The sequence below is a fragment of the Agrilus planipennis genome, unplaced genomic scaffold (assembly GCF_000699045.2).
Source record: "Agrilus planipennis isolate EAB-ADULT unplaced genomic scaffold, Apla_2.0 scaffold3, whole genome shotgun sequence".
NCBI classification, from domain to species: domain Eukaryota; kingdom Metazoa; phylum Arthropoda; class Insecta; order Coleoptera; family Buprestidae; genus Agrilus; species Agrilus planipennis.
This window is the reverse complement of record NW_020442460.1, coordinates 3,836,503-3,843,975: the sequence shown is the minus strand read 5'-3', so window position 1 is coordinate 3,843,975 and position 7,473 is coordinate 3,836,503. Positions and strand designations below refer to the sequence as shown.

Genomic DNA, 7,473 nt, shown 5'->3' with positions numbered 1-7,473 from the left:
AAGATGATCATGCCTGCGGGAGATGTGGTACAAGTACCACCCTCCCGCAGACAGGATCACCCTCAAGCAACTTGAAGGTGTTCCTGTTTGCGGAGGGATAAGTCTTACCTATAAGTGGTGATCCGCGGTGTTGGAAGATACTTCTTACCCTTGGAAGATGGCTCCAGCCATTGAAAGATGACCGTCACCGTTGGGGGCTATTCGCACCCGTTAGAAATGGTCCCTCGATGTTCGCGACGATCTCCCACGATGACTGATGTCCCTGAAGTGGTCCAGGAACTGCTGTTGAGTCTATAAAAGAGTTAAAAAGTTAGTAAACGAAAAGAAAGCATTAAAGAAAAGGTTTTAAACAAAATAAATACAAAAGATTTAAACATAATTAAAGATAAAAGATAAATAAAACAAAAAGAAGTGATGAGACTAAAAAAATTAGTAGGTTCTGGAAAAATCTAGAGTACTAAGAAAAAAGTTTTAAAATAAATAAAATGTGAAGATCAGAAAAAGAAAAGAAGTAATTAAGGCAAGTACCAACAAAAAACAAGCCTACCTCTGCTGAAGTTGACCAAGGCGATCCTAGAACTTGCCGATTCCTGATTTGGGTCCTGTTCTGTGGCTGGACTGGGAAATGTACCTGAAATAATATTAAATTAGGCAAATGTCTTTAACACAAGGGTCTTAAAAGAAGTCCAAGTCGAAAAAGTTAAAATAAAGAAAATAAAATAAGTTCCAAAGAAAACTGTTAACGTAATAAAGTAAGAAAAAGAAACAAGTAAAGGTAAGTAAATAAAAGATATACTAACAAAGAGTTATAAACACTTGAGAAAAAAATTAATAAATACCTACCATTCCTCGAAGTGTCCTTGAAAAGGTGATCCTCAAATTGATCGATTGCTGAAGTGGTTCCTGTTTGGTGACTTAACTGGAAAATTCACCTAAAAAAATATCAAATTTTACAAAAGTTTTCAGCACAAATGTTTATTAAGGATAAGTCTAAACCAAGAAGATTAAAATAAAGAAAACACAACTAGTTCCAAAGAAAAATATTAAAGAAAATAGAAAAGAAGCTTTAAAAAGTAATTTTAAATTAAAAGTAAGAAAATAAAAGAAAAACAAGACAAGGTAAGTAAAAACAAGATATTAACGAAGTTATAGAAATAGAATTAAAATAAATAGAAACTAATAAAGTGTTATAAACAACCCTTTAACAAAAAAATGTATAAATACCTGTCATTCCTTAAAGTGTCCTTGAAAAGACGATCCTCAAATTGATCGATTGCTGAAGCGGTTCCTGTTTGGTGCCTCAACTTGAAGATACACCTAAAAAATATCAAATTTTACAAAAGTCTTCAACACAAATGTATATTAAGGATAAGTCTAAATCAAGAAGATTAAAATAAAGAAAACACAACTAGTTCCAAAAAAAAATATTAAAGAAAATAAAAAACAAACAAGGAAAGATAAGTAACTAAACGTTATTAAGAATATAATGAAAGTAGAATTAAAATAAATAGAAACTAGGAAAGGGATACATAAACAACCCATTAACAAAAAAGATAATAAATACCTACCATTCCTCAAAGTGTCCTTATAAAGACGATCCTCGAATTGACCGATTCCTTCTTGATTGGTGATTAAACTGGATGATGTACCTGAAAAAATATTAAATATTACATGCTGCTATATCGTCTGAAAATCTAAGCATAGATACTAATCTTTTACCCCTGTATATCTATCCCTACAGTTGTACTGTCTTTAACGATCAACATCATTAAAGTAAAGTTATGAAACAAGTATTAAAACAAATAAAAGCTAAGAACAGATTATAAAACTTCAATTTAAAAATATTATAATAAATAGGTTACAACCGCATCGTTAATGGTATAGTTTTAAAACAATGAAAGAGCTTTCAACTTACATGGGGAGTTAATTTCCGAAATTAGCCCCCAATATTACAGAATGAAGAATTTAACATTCTCCTTAAAATACAAGTTCCAAAAATTTTACCTTATATAAGAATCTCCCATTAATTTTTAAAGCAAATTTTATTTAGTTGTTTCTCAAAAAATCATGAAAATGTTTGGTTCTCTCAGTCGACCGTTCACGCGTATGACTGTTAAAGAGAGCAAGTATTCGGATAATAAATGATAGACGATCACGCTCGAAATTAGGTACATTAATTTTAACGACAAAAGGACTTTTTACCTATTTAAAAAATATTAATAGTAGAGCACAACCACTACAATAATCGTAAAGCTTTAAAACAATGAATCAGCTTTCAGCTTTGATTCGTTAATTTCAAAAATCAGCCCCAAAACACTATTAAGTAGAGAAACTAACACATCTCCTGGTAGTACAACGTTAATAAAGTTTATTTCATATAAAAATGTTAATAATTTTCAAGACTAATTTTCAATTGCTGTTACGACTATCGAAGTGTGAAAGTTTTCGGAACATATAAGTTAGAAATTACGCTTGATTTGTGTTGGAATATTCATATCGACAAAAAGAGCCTAACTCATTTAAAAAAATTCAAAATAGTCTACAACTACTTCGATAATGGGATACATTTAAAAACAATGAAAGAGGTTTCAACTTTGGCTAGTTAGTTCCCGAAGTTAGACCACAACCACCTCGATAATCGTGTAAGTTTAAAATAATTAAAAAGCTTTCAACATTATTTCGTTAATTTCGGAAATCAGCCCCCGCGTACTACTAAATAGAGAAAGTAACACATTCTCCTTGTAATACAAGTTCAAAAAAGTTCAATTTATATAAAGATTACGCATTAATATTAAAAAAAACTTATTTGTAATTTATAACAAATCAGGGAACTGTCTTGTTCCCTCGGTCGACCGTTCAAGCATATGGCTGTTAAAGAAAGCAAGTATTCGGATAATAAATGATAGACGATCACGCTCAAACTATAGGTACACTAATTTTAATGACAAAATGATTTTTTTCCTATTTAAAAATTAGTACAGATAGACCACAACCACCAAGTTAATCGTAAAGTTCTAAAAACAAAGAATCAGCTTTCAACTTCGTTAATTTAAACTTTAAATCAACCCCCACACAGTNTAAAATACGTAGAAATGTTAAACCTAGAAAAGCGCAACTAAGATTTCGAACTGTTAAACAATTATTTTGAAAGATGTTAAAGGTGAATGTGATACATAATAAAGTGGGGAATAACGTCCTGGAAACGGTTTTTGACTGCAGTGCAAATTAAAGCAAATTTCATTGTTAAAACGCTTAAAATACGTAGAAATGTTAAACCTAGAAAAGCGCAACTAAGATTTCGAACTGTTAAACAATTATTTTGAAAGATGTTAAAGGTGAATGTGATACATAATAAAGTGGGGAATAACGTCCTGGAAACGGTTTTTGACTGCAGTGCAAATTAAAGCAAATTTCATTGTTAAAACGCATAAAATACGTAGAAGTGTTAAACATAAAAAAGCGCAACTGAATTTTCGTCCTGTTGTGCAATTACACGATTATCTATAGCAAATGGAGAGGATGATAGCATAGCAGTTGTGTCTACTTACATTTGTAGAAAATGCTGACTGCAGTTATAATCCTTTTAAAGTTAATCCATTATGTGCGAATTTTCAAACGATTCATTTCACAGATAAATTTACTACCACTCGAGAACAGATCAACTCAAACCATACTAACGTAAAGCAGATTAAAAACGTGCAACCTTGAATCATATTGCTTAGGACGTAGCAGGGTCAGTCGATAGATGAAATATTTTCTTATCTGTTTTTGTACATGCGTTCTAATAAAAGAATAATTGTTTCAGCAATCAAAAATAAATACGTGGAATTCCCAAGAAATATTTTACAAGGAATCTTTAAGTGACATTATTAGTTATTTACAATTTAAGATACACTTCTAAAAGAAAAAGAGAAACAATTGTTTTTTATTCATATTTTCAATTCAAATTGCAAAACTTAAGATGGTTTAAACTTTTAAAAATTAAACTAGAACTAATCAATTTTACTGAGCCATCTTTTGGGGTCACTATTTGAAATTATTTTTGTCATTTAATTCACAAAGACTCCCATGTATTTATAAATGTACCCCTTTATACTATTTAAAATTTATACTCCAAATAAATTATTATATCTTTCTTAATTTAAATACTTCTAGCAATAATATAAATAAAGTCCGTTCTGAAGGAACATAGGCAGCATCTTTTGCTGACGACAACCAAGTANTTGTCCTCTCAGTCGACCGTTCACGCGTATGACTGTTAAAGAGAGCAAGTATTCGGATAATAAATGATAGACGATCACGCTCGAAATTAGGTACATTAATTTTAACGACAAAAGGACTTTTTACCTATTTAAAAAATATTAATAGTAGAGCACAACCACTACAATAATCGTAAAGCTTTAAAACAATGAATCAGCTTTCAGCTTTGATTCGTTAATTTCAAAAATCAGCCCCAAAACACTATTAAGTAGAGAAACTAACACATCTCCTGGTAGTACAACGTTAATAAAGTTTATTTCATATAAAAATGTTAATAATTTTCAAGACTAATTTTCAATTGCTGTTACGACTATCGAAGTGTGAAAGTTTTCGGAACATATAAGTTAGAAATTACGCTTGATTTGTGTTGGAATATTCATATCGACAAAAAGAGCCTAACTCATTTAAAAAAATTCAAAATAGTCTACAACTACTTCGATAATGGGATACATTTAAAAACAATGAAAGAGGTTTCAACTTTGGCTAGTTAGTTCCCGAAGTTAGACCACAACCACCTCGATAATCGTGTAAGTTTAAAATAATTAAAAAGCTTTCAACATTATTTCGTTAATTTCGGAAATCAGCCCCCGCGTACTACTAAATAGAGAAAGTAACACATTCTCCTTGTAATACAAGTTCAAAAAAGTTCAATTCATATAAAGATTACGCATTAATATTAAAAAAAACTTATTTGTAATTTATAACAAATCAGGGAACTGTCTTGTTCCCTCGGTCGACCGTTCAAGCATATGGCTGTTAAAGAAAGCAAGTATTCGGATAATAAATGATAGACGATCACGCTCAAACTATAGGTACACTAATTTTAATGACAAAATGATTTTTTTCCTATTTAAAAATTAGTACAGATAGACCACAACCACCAAGTTAATCGTAAAGTTCTAAAAACAAAGAATCAGCTTTCAACTTCGTTAATTTAAACTTTAAATCAACCCCCACACAGTATTATATAGAGAAACTAACACATCTCCTGCTAATACAAAGTTAATAAAGTGTATTTCATACAAAAATGCATTAATCTTCAAGGCAAATTTTTAGTTTCTGTTTAGGACTATCGAAGAGAGCAATTATTAGGAGAATACAGGTTACAAAGTACGCTTGATTTGAGTAACACTATTCATATCGACAAAAAGAGCCTTACTTAGTTAAAACCGCTCAAGCATACGACTGTTAAAGAGAGCAAGTATTCGGATAATAAATGATAGACGATCACGCTCGGAATTAGGTACACTAATTTTAACTGCAAAAGGACCTTTTTCTATTTAAAAATTATTAAAACTAGACCACAACCACCAGCGTAATCGTAAAGCTCTAAAAAAATCAATAATCTTTCAACTTTAATTAATCAATTTCGTAAATCTGTCCTCATATACTATTAACTAGAGGAGTAAATACTTTGTCCTTGCAATACAGGATTAAAAAAGGAGCTTGCTTCATAAATAAAACGCATTATCCACCAAGACTAATTGTTAATTACTGTTCAGGGCAATCAAAGGGAGCAAATAGTCGGAAAATATAAGATACAAATTACACTTGATTTGAGTTACCTACTCATTTAAAAATATTCATAATACACTACAACTACTTCGATAATGATATAGCTTCAAAACAATGAAAGAGCTTTCAGCTTTGCATCGTTAATTTCCAAAGTTAGACCCCACATATTACAGAATGGTGACGCTAACATATTCTCCTTGTTCAAAAAAGTTCAAAGAAGTTTAATTTATACAAGGAACAAATTTTGAATTGCTGTTTATAATAAAAATAGGGAAATAAGTCCCGTTCTCTCAGTCGACCATTCAAGCTTACGACTGTTAGAAAGAGCAAGTATTATGAGAATAAAACATACATAATTACTATAGAAAGAGAGCTTAACTTATTGACAACTATAAAAAGCTTCATTACAGTTTAGAAATTTGAAACATAAGCTATAATCGCCTCGATAATGGTATAGCTTTTAAGCAATGGAAAGAGCTTTCAACTTTAGTTCGTTAATTTCCGAAATTAGTCCCTATATAGAGCAAATGTGCAAATTATCGTTTTCTCTTTGTAATAACGGACAAGTTTAAAAAAGATTAGTTTATACAATGATTACGCATTAATTTTCAAAACATCGATTCAATTTTTCATTTCTGTTTATAAATCAAACCAGGGAAACGTCTCGTTCTCTGGGTCGAACTTTCAAGCATACGACTGTTAGAGAGAGCAAGTATTCGGAGTACAAAAGATGGAAAATTACGCTCGAAGAAAAGCTATAACTATGTTTTATTATATATATAAATATTTGAAAAGATGTTACAATGAAACAGCATTCAAACTCAGCTCATAAATTTCTGGAAATCAATCGTAAGTCGATAATCGTAAATTAAATAATAATTATTTTTATTTACAACACAAGTTTAAGAATGTTTAATTCATTTAAAAGAAACGTATTCATTTTTAAAACAAAATAATTGATTCCTTTATTAAAACCACTACAACTATTTGTTTTCCGACCGACTTTCCATACATTTCAGTTATTGTAAAAATGTAGATATGCAAAGTCTCATTTCTTCGACAACATGAAACAGTTCTGAGGACAATGCTGTAAGTATCTTTAATTTGACCAGAAATTATGTTTTATTTGTAACAATAAAACAAGATTCGAATCCGGTTTACGAATAAAATGAGTTGTTATACCGTGCAGATAGAGAGAGTGAGCATTCGACGAGAAAAAAATATGTAAAACACAAAAATTAAACATTGAAATAGTTATAAATTAATTACCATTTTTAAAAATTAAATACATCTAAATTGTTGAAGACCTAATTTTTTCGATTTCAAAAAGTGCAAAACATTCCGTATTTAAATCAGATCCTTATCCACCAGTGAAACGCCGAAATGACCGGACTTACAGCTTCGATTTCTCGAAACTGCAGGCCCGACCATTTTGACGCTGTCACTGAGGGAGAAGGATAAATACGGAGTCGCGGTAAATTATATAAGCTAGCTATCCAGCCGCTCTTTCCGAAGCCCCAACCTCATACAATGAACCACCTAGGCGCCATCAGCAGTTCATCTGAGTGGAACAACTTACTCAAGAGACCGTATAATATACCTAAGCGTGGCTGCTAAGAGCGAGCTATATGTATTAACTAAACGGAAACAAATGGCGGTGAAATGGTTAAACTAAAAGACATTTATTCACGCCTATTA

General features: G+C 31.0%; 1 long non-coding RNA gene across 1 annotated transcript; it reads right to left on the bottom strand.

Moving 5' to 3' along the window:
* On the bottom strand, positions 1 to 1,342 carry LOC112906472. Its single transcript, XR_003232373.1, has 4 exons — positions 1,225 to 1,342; positions 844 to 932; positions 548 to 631; positions 1 to 291 (listed from the first exon to the last, which is right to left on the bottom strand). It is a non-coding gene; the product is annotated as an uncharacterized LOC112906472 (long non-coding RNA).
* Between the last annotated feature and the right edge of the window lie 6,131 nt (positions 1,343 to 7,473).